The sequence below is a fragment of the Podarcis tiliguerta genome (genome assembly GCF_965153285.1).
Source record: "Podarcis tiliguerta genome assembly, chromosome: 1".
NCBI lineage: Eukaryota > Metazoa > Chordata > Lepidosauria > Squamata > Lacertidae > Podarcis > Podarcis tiliguerta.
The window spans coordinates 17,583,432-17,598,999 of NC_139534.1; the positions used below are offsets into that span (position 1 = coordinate 17,583,432).

The following is a 15,568-nucleotide window of genomic DNA, read 5'->3' on the forward strand; positions in this document are numbered from 1 at the left end:
TTTGCATCCGTTGAGAGCGTCGACAGGTTGGAATCCGCACAAGAAACGGAAGTGGAGAGGTTCCTGGTAAGCTGGGCACGTCCATTTTAAAAAAAGAAGCCCAAGAGGCTCAGTGCCTTAGATCACAGCACCACCCGCTCCCTTTACCTGCCAATCAGTATAGACAGTGAACAGGTAAACGGAGCCGTGATCTGACTCAGGATAAAACAGCTTCCTAAACTCAGAAGGCCTTTTCGTGTGTATCCAATTTAGTTGCATTTCCTAATGCAATTATCTCATTAATGCACATGACTAAAGTAGGATGCGGGTGGCGCTGTGGATTAAACCACAGAGCCTAGGACTTGCCGATCAGAAGGTTGGTGGTTCGAATCCCTGCGACGGGGTGAACTCCCGTTGCTCGGTCCCTGCTCCTGCCAACCTAGCAGTTTGAAAGCACGTCAAAGTGCTATTAGATACAGTGGTGCCTCGCAAGACGAAATTAATTTGTTCTGCGAGTTTTTTCGTTCTACGAGTTTTTTCGTCTTGCGAAGCACCACTGCGTATTGACGGTTTCCCGTAGGAATGCATTGGCGGTTTTTTAAAAAAGGCGCAAGACCTTTCGTCTTGCGAAGCATGCCCATAGGGAAATCCGTCTTGCGAAGCAACTCAGAAAACGAAAAACTCTTTCGTCTTGCGAGTTTTTCGTCTTCCGAGGCATTCATCTTGCGAGGTACCACTGTAAATAGTTACCACTCCGGCGGGAAGGTAAATGGCATTTCCGTGCGCTGCTCTGCTCACCAGAAGCGGCTTAGTCATGCTGGCCACATGACCCGGAAGCTGTACGCCGGCTCCCTTGGCCAATAAAGCGAGATAAGCGCCGCAACCCCAGAGTCGGCCATGACTGGACCTAACGGTCAAGGGTCCCTTTACCTTTACCTTAAATTAGGACCATGGATTTCAGTGGGTTTACTCTGAGTAAAACTGTGTTGAAAACTACCCATACTCATATACTCATATACTCTCCTCATATACTCTTATGTCTATTTCCACTGTTCTGGTTAGAATCTGATAGTTGTGAGCATTTCCCCCCTAAGAAGGCATTTTATATAGATTTCTATGGGGCAGTCAGTTCCAAAACGAACACGGCGATTTATGACAACCAGATCGTAAGCATTTCTTACCACCTACAGCTTTAATCAGTTTATTATACACGCTGTGCTTTTTCGTGTTAATAGGGAGAGTGAGCATCACTGCAGCTAATAGTCAACTCAGTTGGTGAGTGTTAACAGCACTGCAGCCAACATGAGGCCAATGAAAAACAAGGAGATGTTCGTGTGCTCAGAGGAAGCTTAGTTTGCAGAATACAAGAGGTACTGTATTTTTAGCTCTATAAGACGCACTTTTTCCCCTTCAAAAATTGAGGGGAAATGTGTGTGCGTCCTATGGAGCGAATGCAGGCTCCTTGGATTCAGCGATAGCAATGCGAAGCCTCCGAAGCACAGAGGGGGAGCTCCCCCCGCGCTCCGGAGGCTTCACATTGCTTTCACTGAAGCCGCCTGAAGCCCCCAGAGCGTAGTGGGAATTCCCGCTGCGCTCCGGAGGCTTCAGGCAGCTATCCGCAAGCCTTCAGAGCGCGGCAGGAGTTCCCGCTGTGCTCCAAAGGCTTGCAGATAGCCGCCTGAAGCCTGGAGAGTGAGAGGGGTCGGTGCGCACCGATCCCTCTTGCTCTCCAGGCTTCGCTTCACTGGAGAGGCGCTGCACAGTTTTCCCTCTCTGTGCAGCGCCCTTTCAGTGAAGCGGGAGGAGAAATGGAAGGGGCTCTGTTTCTCCTGCCGCTTCGCTGAAGGGGCGCTGAGCAGAGAGGGGGAGACTTTTTTTCCCTTGTTCTCCCCCACCTATGCTCCGGTGCGTCCTATGGTCCAGTGCATCCTATAGAGCAAAAAATACAGTAGTTAAATATCTCAAAATAGTACAAAACAGTTTGGACTAATGACATTTCTGCAAGCCGTTTCCCCTAACATAATGCTTTTCTGGATGTCATTTCCACAAATATATATTTGGCTTCTAGGCACACTTTCTCCTAAAACATGCATTTTTGCGAACACTGGCTGGAGAATTCTGCACCGGAAAATTCAGATAAGTGCAAATTTCGAAGCCCGGCTGCGTTTTAGTTTGCATATCGTTTCGGAAAGCACAAATGTTATGGATTCAGCTTTAAATGGACACAGAATCACATCTCTCCCCCTAAGGAGGATATAGTTGGCTAGCTTAAACCCAGAATGAGCACCCATGTTGTCGGGTGATGATACACGCAATTATTTTGTTGCAGGTCCTGCTTGTCAAATACTAAGTACTCGCAATCACAAAACCTATGTACTTTTGTAGGTCTGATCCTGCCCAATAGAGGGTGTCCTTACACATATTTTCTTTCCTTGGTGTATATAAAAAGAGCAGACACACTGACCGCATTCTTGTTCCTAATCGTCTTCCAGGATAAGATTCCTGGGAAACTGATTTTGCCAGTGTGCTACAGGAGTTGTCTTGGTTGCCCAGTGCTGATTGGCTGGTAGCTGTGATGTCACAATCCCCATTGTTCCCATGAACAACCTGCAAGCTATTTTGAAGAAATTCATTCCTGTGTGTGTTTTAAAAAGAGAAAGAACGAACTTTCCCGTGCTTGAACGTACAAATATATTTTCGGCTTGCTTGAAGCACTGGGGGGGGGGGAGCAGCAAAGCACATTGTTGATGTTTGATGCTTTATTATTATTTTTATGTGTGTTGGAAGCTGCCCAGAGTGGCTGGGGCAACCCAGCCAGATGGGCGGGGTACAAATAAAAATATATTATTATATATATTATTATTATTATTTCAGAAAGGATTGTCTCCCAGCCCAACGTGGAAATGTCAAGGATTCGAATCTGGGACCATCTTCATGAAAAGTAGGTGCTCTTCAACCAAGCAGTGGCCCTTTCTCAAAGTCAGAAGCCTTCCTAAGGGGAAACGCTCAATAATGTTGGGAGTTGGGAGATGCCAGACCCCTTTAATCCCTGGATCCAGCAAGTATTAAAAGATAAGCCTGCTAATTCTGGGAAATAGTCAAGCTAGACTTTGGGGGGGGGGACGTTATTAGGTTGTTTTTGTTTTGATTATGTATTTTGTGTTTTTTTTACACTGTGATTTTATCCTGTAAATTGCCTTGAGATCTGCGGTTATAGGGTAGTATGCAAATGTTAATAATAATAATAATAATAATATGACTGAAGAAATGCACTTCTGCTTTCAAGAGGGTTTTTTTTAGTTTTACATTACAAAATTGTCAAAGTAAATGTTCTGTTAGTCAGCAAATATTACCTCTGTATAAACTCTTACCTTCAGTTATTACATTGATATATATATTATTTTTAAAATATACATTTTATTTAAAATATATACATTTTATTTAAAATATATACATTTTATTTAAAAAATATACATTTTATTTTAAATATATACATTTTATTTAAAAAATATACATTTTATTTTAAATATATACATTTTATTTAAAAAATATACATTTTATTTTAAATATATACATTTTATTTTTAATATATACATTTTATTTTTAAAATATACATTTTATTTTTAAAATATACATTTTATTTAAAAAATATACATTTTATTTTAAATATATACATTTTATTTAAAAAATATAAAGAGCCTGATCCAGGCCATGCGAAGCATTTCCCAAGACTATAACCCTAAGCATACCTGCCAGGAAAGTGGGTTAGGTTTGCATTTCAATGCAACCCTACCCAATTTGCACTTTGTCAGCAAAGGTTACTAGGTTCTTAGCCGGAGAAATTAAAATAAGGTCCATTATCTGACCGTTGACTCAGGACCCTAAACTGCGTTTTTATATTTAATTCCCATTTTCTTCCGTGTATATTGTAATGTTCTCTTGTTTCTATGGCCATCGGCTGAGGTGAATAAAGTTTCTATTGATTGATTGCACTTTGTCAAACAAGACATTAAGCAAAACACAGCTACCATTAGGAATTTACAGTTCTTGAAATTTTGCAAGAGAAGCTATCCACCCCCCAAAAAATGCGTACAAAGGTGCGTTTATTAGGGGAAAGTGTGCATTAAAATGCATACGTGCAAAAAATAACCTGCAAAGATACATTATAATAAGGAAATTTGTTTGCAAAGGAAGTGTATTAAGCAAAATTGATTACAAAAAATTGTATTTTAGGAAAAATGTGCCATGAAATGCAATATTTTTTTAAACTGCAAACTGATGCAGAAATATGATAAACTGATTTTAAGATTGAAATAATTAGAAATGGCGAGAAATCGAGGCTGAACTATTGGTCCATCCTCACACAAACCTGATAGATACCATAAGTTCCAATGAGCACAATGAAGTGAGTAAGACTTCAGCGTGAGACCAAGTGCATAGGATTCCTCTTTAAGTTCTACTTACCTGAGCAAGAGTTTGACTATCCTATTGAAAATGATGAGCCTTAACAGTGCTTAGCCTTGGCTGGATCATGCCCTAAATCTCAGAAATCTAGAGAAGGATTTGGCTTGATTTACTGCGCTTGGGCTTCTTTAACAACAGCTCAAAGCATCCCAACAATAGCAAAAAGCTATTAATTGCATTTTGCTCCTTATATCTGTAGGAATTCAAGGTTCAGTGGAACACAGCAGCACATTTCCTCCCCTCAGAGATATCCTGGGCTCTTTTTTAAATCTTCATCTTTCATCCCTTTTCTTTCTTTTTTTTAAAAAAAGTCTCTAGTCCTCTTCCATAAGGAAATATAAGGGACTACCCAGTGCCGGATTCACGTATAAGCCAAACAAGCTATAGCTTAGGGCCCCACTCTCTTGGGGGCCCCCAAAAAATCTAAAGGAAAAAAACTTGGATGTACTTTGATAAAATACGTATTTTGTTATGTGCAAATGGCTTTAGATACCTATTAGGTCCATAAATTACCATGTAGCATATAGTCAACACAAAAAAGTGACAATTTGTTGTTGACAAAGGACAGCTGGACATATAAAGGGCCCCATTACCTTCAGTAGCTTAAGACCTCATCAAACCTAAATCCGGCCCTGGGAGTAACATACTTTTCTCTATTCCAAAGTAAAAAAAAAAAGGGGGGGGAATAAGCCAAATCTCCCCACATCCTGGTGTTCTGGCCAAGGTACTAGGGCGAGAGAGAGAGATAAATGTCGAAACTACGGAATTAAATACAATATCAATAATAATAATAATAATAATAATAATAATAATACTCACCCATCTGACTGGGTTGCCCTAGCTACTCTGGGCGGCACTCAACATAATAAAAGACAGCAAAACGTTAAACATTAAAAACTTCTTAATACAGGGCTGACTTCGGATGTATTTGGAAAGTAGTGTAGTTGTTTATATGGGGCAGCACCCAGCGTCAGACAAGTGTATTCCTGTGAAGGGATCTTTCCTCCTCTTCCTCCCGGCAGTCACAATCTCCAAATCTGCTCAGATTTTGGGTGCAAATTGGAAGAATCTGTTCTTCCATTGCTGTCCCTTCTGCAGGCAAACCGGCATCATTTTGTTTTGCCCATTTTCAGATGCGCCTACTTAGGATTTTGCTCTTTGATTCAAATCACCCTGCATGTATTCTGAAGTTCTTCCACCAAACCAATTTCTGATTAGGTCTGCAGAGGCCCTAGGCTACTGACCAGCAAAGAACTTTGATTACTATGAACTGATTAGTTTCCATTAGTTTACGGGTTGTAATGTATTGTTTTGCGTCAAGTTCGCAGTTTTTTCGCTTTAAAAAAAGAAGCTATGTAAGACCATTTTCAAGTTCTCTTGATTATTAAATTTATATATACACTGTTAAGCATAAGAACTGTTAGGATATTTCTGTTCCACCTTAAAAGGGAGCAGGATGTTTGTGTCACAGCCTGCATATTTCCTGTTTCACAGGATGTTTCTGTTGTGTCTTTGCTTTCGTCTCTGTCTCTGTGCCGGAGACACTGAAGCAGGCAGTCATGTTTTCTCTTTGTTCTGACCAACGCTGAATAAAGTTGTAAATATGCTCTCCTGAGTGCATCTTTCGCTGTGTGCATTATCTGCTGATAGAGCGTGCATCGGCTCTGGAATGTGGCAAGCTATTTCTGGAGCTCGTGTCGCTGATTGCTGATACTGCGTGTCTAGGGGAGATCGATGGACGTCCGGAGACGACGTGGAGTCATGATGGACTTTGTCTCCCTGGCAGTATCCCAACAAGAACATCTCTATTGTTTCTCTACCAATAGGGTCGTCTGTCGCGAACATGTGTGCAATAATGATAAAAAGGTATATTTTCTGTTCCGTTTGCATGTGAACCTAAAAGATAGGACATTATTATATTATATTATATTATATTATATTATATTATATTATATTAATGTTGCAATTTCCCCAAAAATCCTCCAAGTAGCATGAAAGAAAATAACCCTTCCAGCATTTCAACAATTTTTACATTCTTAGCAGTGCCCCAGAAAATCTTAGAGCTACAATAAGAACATTTCTGCGTCATAGGGGCACTGCCAGGAACTGGCATAGTACCACATCTTTTTGCAGTGAGTAATCTCAGGTGTTACTTCCAGGGTAGGTTTGCACAGACAAGTGGGTATGACATGTTGTTCCCCACCGGAAGCAATGCGTGATGGGCTTTAATGGTGAGAAGGGAACAGATACGAACCACCAAGTACAATATTGATTGAGAAAAGAATCACATCCATGTAAATTTCACTTGGAGCTCTGCAGTGAAAATCTTGGCATTGGGCCCCCTTGGTAGAAATGAACTATTCCCATGACTTTGGTTATTGTGGACTGAGGCTTTCTACTGGTTTAGAACCAGGTATTAATGATGTGGTAATGGGATTTTCTTAGATACAACATTATTCTACAGTCGCTTCAGGCATCAGCTCTCTCCTCCTGGTTCTCGGCTCTGAACAACTTGCTGCGAACAATGACTCTCCAGACAGGTGTAGTTTGACTCTTAAAAGCCAAATGCACTTAAACACCTGGTTGTTTTCCTATTTATCGGCTGCTTTTATGGCTGCACTTTTCAAGGATTGCCAGTTTGTTTTCTGTATTCCATTTATCTTCATTTTTGTTCGTATGAGTTCCCTCGAGCTTAGCGAGGAGGCAGGATATAAATGAATGGATGAATAATGCCGCGATCCAACTGAAGCAGAGCTTGGCTAACCTGAGGGCTTCCTGGCGTGCTTGGATTCCTGCTGCCATCACCCCCAGCCAGCATAGCCAATGATTGGGGGAGCTGTAGCCTGGAAACATCTCAAGGGCCACAGGGTTCTCCACCTCTGAGCGAAATGATTTTTGCCCCATGGATTTCGGGATGGAAGAGTGCTAAACTTTCCTTCTGAAGTCAATGGGGGGCTGATGTTTTGATTTGATTGAGTGGAACAAACAAAGAAAGCAATTAAACGGGGGGGGGGGACCCTGTCAACACACCCACGTACCTCATTTTTGTCGAGATCTTGCTTTTCTTGATCACATGGCTCGCTGTTCAACGACGGCCTCCCCCCCCCCCCGAAAAACAAATGGAGATCAGCTTGTTTTGAGCTGCATTTTCAAGCAAATGGAACTGCCTCCTTTTGCGTGAAAATGTTTGCCGCGCCTCAGAAGAGCATCGCACATAAATGCCGGGAGATTTCTTTTTAAATGAGCTTTTTTAAAACAACCCCCCCCCCCCAGAAAACAAAACAAAAACCAAGCTCTCCATCTGAAACTCCATCTGAAAATCATTTGACTATTATAGCCATTTCACTAACTACTTAATTACAGCCATCTATCTACGTCTGTCTCACCCTGACACCCACAGATGCATCCGCCCACAGAGATCTACCCACGCAAACCTCCTCTCTGACTCATGTGACGAATGGTTGTCAAAAAGAAAAGGGAAAACAGAGGAAAGAAAGAAATCCCCCACTCCCTGCCAAACACAAACACTTTCTTCAAACGTATGCTGTTTCCTTTTTATCTCTTTCCGTGTGTTTCTGTGAGTCATCCGGTCGGTCTCTGATCTAAACCCAGGAGACGAGAACCTACATGTACGAGGCAATTGCGTGCATTTGGCTTAGATTATTGGTGGTTGTGCAGCCACCTTAGAAAACGCAAGCAGCTAATATTCTGAAATTCTCACTCCACCCCCATCGAAAGCATAGTAGCCTTTAAGAAGTGCCGTTTTTACTCTGGAAGATTGTGACGAAAATATCGGGGTGGGAACTGCCATGCAGCAAGAAAATCTGAAATATAGGTGCACACACAGATCTCAATAATTACTAGTATTTAAGAACATAATAACACAATAAGAACTTGCTGGATCAAGTCCATGTCTCAACTTGTCCAGCATTTTGTTCTCACAGTGGCTGACCAAGAACAGCCTTAAAGGTAAAGGTAAAGGGACCCCTGGCCATTAGGTCCAATCGTGACCGACTCTGGGGTTGTGGCGCTCATCTCGCTTTACTGGCCAAGGGAGCCAGCGTACAGCTTCCAGGTCATGTGGCCAGCATGACTAAGCCGCTTCTGGAGAACCAGAGCAGCGCACGGAAACGCCGTTTACCTTCCCGCTGGAGCGGTACCTATTTATCTACTTGCACTTTGACGTGCTTTCGAACTGCTAGGCTGGCAGGAGCAGGGACTGAGCAACGGGAGCTCACCCCGTCACTGGGATTCGAACCGCCGACCTTCTGATCGGCAAGTCCTAGGCTCTGTGGTTTAACCCACAGCGCCACCCACGCCCAAGCGTAATGCTGGTGGTCAACAAAAGAGGTTTAAAGACTCTCTCGAGTCTTTAAAAATGTAATATAAACACCGACAACTGGGAAACACTGGCCTGCAAGCGCTCCAGTTGGAGAACAGCCTTTACCAAAGGTGTCATGGGCTTTGAAGATGCTCGAACTCAGGACGCAAGGGAGAAACATGATAAGAGAAAGGCACACTTGTCAAACCCTCACCATGATCAACTCCCACCTGGAAACCTATGTCCCCACTGTAGAAGGACGTGTGGATCCAGAATCGGCCTCCACAGTCACTTACGGACTCACTGTTAAAACTGTGTTCATGGGAGACAATCTTACTCGGCTATAAGTGATCGCCAAAGAAGAAAAAAGGCTCAAGGCTTTGAGTACAAGTCAAGTAGTTATGGATTTAGTTATGTGCGCCATGAGTTCAGTCTTCTCTGCTATGCTGAAATGCGTTGCTTTTCTGTTTTAATTACAGATAAATGCGCAGATATTCTCCTGCATTATCATATGCAAATATTGTGCAGATCTCTGCCCTCTGTAGTGCTGTATGTGTGTGGCATTTATTTTTATTTATTTATTTTGACAATGCATCAGCTTAGCTAGCTTGCTTCCATTTGTCAGGACTGCCAGGATGAGTCCAACCAACTTGCACCTCCGCCAACCTCGTATACACTTTCCCCAAGGAGTAAATCCCATTCAACTAAACAGGACTTACTTCTGGGCATAGGAATGCCCTGTAGGTTTGCTAAGTGCCTAGCATTACACAGTGTTGATGTACCGTATTTTTTGCTCAATAAGACTCACTTTTTCCGTCCTAAACAGTAAGAGGAAATGTGTGTGCGTCTTATGGAGCGAATGCAGGCTGCGCAGCTATCCCAGAAGCCAGAACAGCAAGAGGGATTGCTGCTTTCACTGCGCAGTGATCCCTCTTGCTGTTCTGGCTTCTGAGATTCAGAATATTTTTTTTCTTATTTTCCTCCTCAAAAACTAGGTGCGTCTTGTGGTCTGGTGCGTCTTATAGAGCGAAAAATACGGTACTTGATTTATGACCTCATTTATGAATGGGAAATAAGAGGTACCAGCTGGAGGTATCCACGCTGCCACTGAATCATTTTCAAAATAATAAGTGTTAGGAGAATCAATAAAAACAACCGAAATTAGACACTTGAGGGCAGGGCCTCCTTTTGCTCCAACAAAAAGAGATGGCAAATGTCTCACTGGTCTCTAAATAGGCTTGGCATCTCCTGCTGGATTCATGTATCAGATGTGGCACTCATGATAAAAGAAATTAAACAGGGCCAGATTAACTGCTAGGCTAATGACCACTCCATTCGCAAAGTGATTCCTAGCCACTGCCCCATAAGATCAGATGCACTCATTTCAGTACATGCAATCTCCACAAATGCACATGTTCACCCTAAACTCACTCTCACTGCTTCCCCTTCTGCATGGCAGATGACTGGTGCAGATGAGAGTCATCTGCGGAACCTACGTGATTCAGGCTCCATATACACTACGTATACACGGAAAACACATTCAAAGCACGTTCTTTTCCATAAAGCATTCTGAGCACTGAAATTTACCCTGCAGAGAGTTACAATTCCCAGCAACTCTGTAACAAACCAAAGAACAACGTCACCTAGCAATGCCATTTCAGGTTAAAGCTGGCTGGGGTGGGTGGGAGTGGGGATTTTATTAATTAATTAAAAGATTGGTAACCAGCCTTCTGACTAAAACTTTCCAAGGTGACTAATAACACATCATATAATGAACCATGTAAACATACTTCAAGGACCGCCTCTTTCCATATGAACCTACCCGGACCCTGAGATCAACTTCTGAGGCCCTTCTTCACGTGCCTCCTCCACGAGAGGTCCAGAGGGTGACAACACAAGAACGGGCCTTTTTTGCAGTGGCTCCCTGTCTGTGGAATGCTCTCCCCAGGGAAGTTTGCCTGGTGCCTTCATTATACACCTTTAGGCACCAGGCAAAAACATTCCTCTTTAACCAGGCCTTTGGCTGATTGACATCCAATACCCTTTTAAAATGTGTGTGTGTGTGTGTGTGTGTGTGTAGGGTGTTATTGGGTTGTTTTTGTTTTGATTATGTATTTTGTGTTTGGATATTGTGATTTTATCTTGTAACTCACCTTGAGACCTGTAGGTATAGGGCAGTATACAAATTTAAAGAATGAGAAGGAGAAGGAGGAGGAGGAGGAGAAGGAGAAGGAGAAGGAGAAGGAGAAGGAGAAGAAGAAGAAGAAGAAGAAGAAGAAGAAGAAGAAGAAGAAGAAGAAGAAGAAGAAGAAGAAGCAGCAGCAGCAGCAGCAGCAGCAGCAGACTGGATTCTTAAAATGTCTGCTACACTGGTCATAGCACCAGAAGTAAGACAAGGCACTGTTCCAAGCAACCCAAAAGCACCCAATGCCATAAAAGAAGGAGCCATATGAATGTCCCTAGGTGCCACCACCGAGAAGGTCCTGTTTTGTATCACCACCTAGTATAATTCAGACAGTGAGGCACAAGAAGCAGGGCCATGGAAGAAGATATCCATATATACCGTTGCACACCACCCCAATTTCAGAGCGGTGCAAGATTCCAGGGGTTCCAGGCACGGTGGAGGGGTTCACAGCATTAACACCCCAAAAGCGTCTTCTTTCTCCCATAGCCACAGCCTTGGATTCAAATATAAATCCAGCATGGCCCTCTCTCCTGCTTGCTACTTTGATTCCAGCTCACATCACTGCAATTTTCAGCTCTAAAACTCTGGCTTTGTCTTTACGCACAAGCTGAGTTGGGAAAGGGGCCCCCACCCATTTGCCGTCTCGCACAGAGCCGCTTCCTTTGTTCCCCTTAATGGCTGATCGCCCAGCTAACCCCTCACCAGGAGGCTAGCCTGGCTATTCCAAGAATCAGAAGCCTTGATTAAATTCTAACACTTGCCGGATCCAGGGATTAGAAGGGTCTCAGCATATAGGCTAACACCCCAAACCCCTAACAATAAGTAGGTTCACATGGGCTCAGGCCATTTAGGGCTTAAAATGTCAAGCCCAGTGCTTTAAATTGGGTCTGGAAACCAAGTGGGAGCCGGTGAAGTAGTTGCAAAAGTGTTTCCGTACGCATCTGTCAACACCCCAGCGGCCACATGTTGCACCAGCTGCAATTTGTGGGTGCTTTTCAAAGGCAACCCCACACAGAGCGCATTGCAGTAGTCAAATCTCGATGTGACTCAGGCTTGATTCAACCCGCTCACTTCACAGCACTCTCCCACCGCAGAGCAGGTCTGAGTAATCTACTGGCAGTTGTTTGCAAGATGCGATGTGCTCTCTGAAACGATTCCTTGTGGCTGCTGTTTTGCGATGGACGTGGTTTTTCATTATTTTGTCTGGAGGCACATGTTAGATTTTTACATGTGTTGTTAATGCTGCTTGATTTGTGGGGGGGGGGATGTGACACATGTCCACACACACACACACACACACTTGTGTGGTTGGGCCAGAAAACTGTTGGATAGGGTCCAAAATCATTACAACCTTGAGAAGACCCCCAGCATGTACAGTGGTACCTCGGCTTACATACGCTTCAGGTTACATACGCTTCAGGTTACAGACTCCGCTAACCCAGAAATAGTGCTTCAGGTTAAGAACTTTGCTTCAGGATGAGAACAGAAATCATCCTCCAGCGGCGCAGCAGAAGTGGGAGGCCCCATTAGCTAAAGTGGTGCTTCAGGTTAAGAACAGTTTCAGGTTAAGTACGCACTTCCGGAACAAATTAACCCGAGGTACCACTGTATACTAAATCTAGCATTCTCCTTGTCCTGGGTTCATGTCAAACTCCCTGCAACTCGAAAATCCATCTTTTTATATAAGATACAGAAGCAGCCGGCACATTCACAGTGAAAGGAAAATCTGGGATACTCTTGGCTCGGCGAATGTACAGAGAGCCGAATACTCTCCTGGAGAAGCCTCCAGAGTAACGAAGTCATATGGAAAGGAATGGAAGCAAGCCTGTTGCTCACATTCGTGCGGAGACATGCTTGGTGCAAATAAATCTCTGGAGGAGACGTTGTTGGCTTAAAGGCCTGCGTGTTTGTGTCATACATTCTGCGATACAGTGCGAAGCCCTGCTGCCCTTTGGTCCAGCCCTGTCTATGTGTTCATTTTCTTGATTTTTGATTGTTTAAAATGACGCTCTTCACATCAGATTTTTATTTTTTTAAAAAATAAAGAGGAAGCATTGTTGCAGACACGCTTGCCAAGGAAAACACAAGCTGTTTCTGCTCAGGCAGGGTACTTACTGCATGATGCGTCACAGGAAAGGTTTTGTCGGGGTGGAGTGGGATGCTTTATTATTTTAAAACCTCTTTGTAGTCAATGAAGCTTGCGTTTCTAGCATGTACATAAATTGGCCATGGTATAATTAGCCAGGCTACCGCTGCCGATTAAAACGATAAACCCTTGCAGCGAAGAAGGGTTGAAAGCAAATGAGCGTGTCACATTCTTCTTCTTGGATATAGAGAAGTGGGGAGTTTAAGCGGACTTAAGTAGACATGAGTTTTAGTTTTTAACTGGTCTGCTTTAACTTGCCACTAACCTTATGGGCAACTCCAGCTAAACAAAAGGGGGAATGGGCTATACACGGACTACCAGGCAGAGGGCCTTCTCGGTGGTGGCGCCTGCTCTGTGGAACTGCCTTCTGTCAGACGGCAAGGAAATAAACAACTCCCTGACTTTTAGAAGAAATCTGAAGGCGGCCCTTGTTGAGGGAAGTTTTTAATATTTGATGTTCTATTCTGTTTTTAATCTGTTGGGAGCCACCCAGAGTGGCTATTATTATTACTGTTGTTGTTGTTGTTGTTGTTGTTGTTGTTGTTGTTGTTGTTGTTGTTGTTATCATCATTATTATCATTCACAGAACACACAATGGGTAAACTAAGAGTACCTGTTTTGGATTTTCATTGAGCAGGAGGAGAGTGAAGAGTTGTCATGGGCCAGGAGTCAACTTCACCTGCTGAACAGCAGCCTGAAGGGGTTACTATTGATGCTTTTGAATTCTGGTGCTGGAGGAGACTCTTGAGAGTCCCGTGGACTGCAAGAAGATCAAACCTATCCATTCTGAAGGAAATCAGCCCTGAGTGCTCACTGGAAGGACAGATCCTGAAGCTGAGGCTCCAGTACTTTGTTCACCTCATGAGAAGAGAAGACTCCCTGGAAAAGACCCTGATGTTGGGAAAGATGGAGGGCACAAGGAGAAGGGGACGACAGAGGACGAGATGGTTGGACACTGTTCTCAAAGCTACCAGCATGAGTTTGACCAAACTGCGGGAGGCAGTGGAAGACAGGAGTGCCTGGCGTGCTCTGGTCCATGGGGTCACGAAGAGTTGGACACAACTAAACGACTAAAGAACAACCCCATATATCTTGCTGTGTTGCCCCAGCTTCCAACATATATAAAAACATAATAAAACATTAAACTTTTTTTTAAAAAAAAAACCACAACAACAAACCCTTCCCTACAGAGGATTGCCGTCAGACGGCACGGGGGTCAGATAACTCCATACCCTCCAACATTTCTCCAATGAAAACGATGACATCCTAAGGAAAAGCAGGACATTCTGGGATCAAATCAGAAACCGGGACGGCTTCTCTAAATCAGGGACTGTCCCTGGAAAACAAGGGCACTTGGAGGGTCTGCCGCATTTACGAGGGACAAAGGAACCTTGATGGGTTGAAAAAGTCAACAGTGTTTCATTTCCCTCTGCAGAGTGTCCTGAATAGTGGCGCTTAAAACTGCTGTTGCTTCTTCTCCTGCTGCCCACAAGCATCCATTCAATCTGATATAGCAAGATTCGCTTTGTTTTCTTTAAACCATCAGCATGGGAGATGCGAGTTGCATCATGCTACAGGCCTCTGTGTGTGTGTGTGTGTTCTTTGAGATTAACCGCTTCCCACCACCAGAGCAGCTTCCCACATGAGATGGAACTAGCGTGGCATACGTGTGTGTGGGTGGCCTTATGGCTGTGAGCATGGGTGGGTGGGTGCGTGGGAGGCCTTGCAAAACGTGCCAACAGGCATGTGGGAGCAGAGGTTTGCAGCGAGAGGAGATGCCTCATAAACACGCCTCAGAATCCAGAGCCTGTTCAAGCCCTTGCACAACAGTTTTTCGCCTGAGATCTCTTGCCATCGCTTGCTTCACAGCCAAGGAGGGAGGCCAGGGCTGCAGGCTGCGGGGATATGTGGAAATCGAGACATTGCGCTGGGATGGATAAATGAAACGATACAGTCCAACATTTCCCCCCCCCCCACCTCACAGGCACAATATCTGTCCCTTGCTACTCCTCTCTGGACAGTCCTGCAAGAAATTAGTTCGGCCAATCTCTCTAAGCAGCATGCTTTGCTGCTACAACAATTGCCTGTGCTTTCCCCACAATGGCAATATTTAGGAATCTGCCTTATACAAACCATCAGTCCATCCAACTCAGTATTGGCCTAGATGCCGAGTGGTTGCAACTCTGCAAGGTTTCAGACAGGGAGACCTGGCCCAGACCTACCTGGAGATGCTGGAGGTTGCAATATATTTCTGATGAAAATAGGGACGTCTTATTTCATAACAATAGGGACGCGGGTGGCGCTGTGTATTAAACCACAGAGCCTAGGACTTGCCGATCAGAAGGTCGGCGGTTCGAATCCCCGCGATGGGGTGAGCTCCCGTTGCTCGGTCCCTGCTCCTGCCAACCTAGCAGTTCGAAAGCACATCAAAGTGCAAGTAGATAAATAGGTACCACTCCGGCGGGAAGGTAAA

At 43.9% G+C, this 15,568-nt stretch overlaps 2 long non-coding RNA genes across 3 annotated transcripts; both read left to right on the forward strand.

Annotated features, from left to right (window-relative positions):
• Nucleotides 1-953: 953 nt before the first annotated feature.
• LOC310665104 lies at nt 954-13,798 on the forward strand. 2 transcript variants are annotated; one of them, XR_014505177.1, is made up of 3 exons: nt 954-1,354; nt 2,858-2,920; nt 13,733-13,798. It is a non-coding gene; the product is annotated as an uncharacterized lncRNA (long non-coding RNA). The 2 variants fall into 2 exon arrangements; XR_014505178.1 differs by lacking the exon at nt 13,733-13,798 and adding an exon at nt 7,844-7,958 and having other exon boundaries at nt 955-1,354.
• Nucleotides 3,613-7,702, forward strand: LOC310665112. The gene is made up of 3 exons (XR_014505182.1): nt 3,613-3,804; nt 5,772-5,846; nt 6,230-7,702. It is a non-coding gene; the product is annotated as an uncharacterized lncRNA (long non-coding RNA).
• Nucleotides 13,799-15,568: the final 1,770 nt, after the last annotated feature.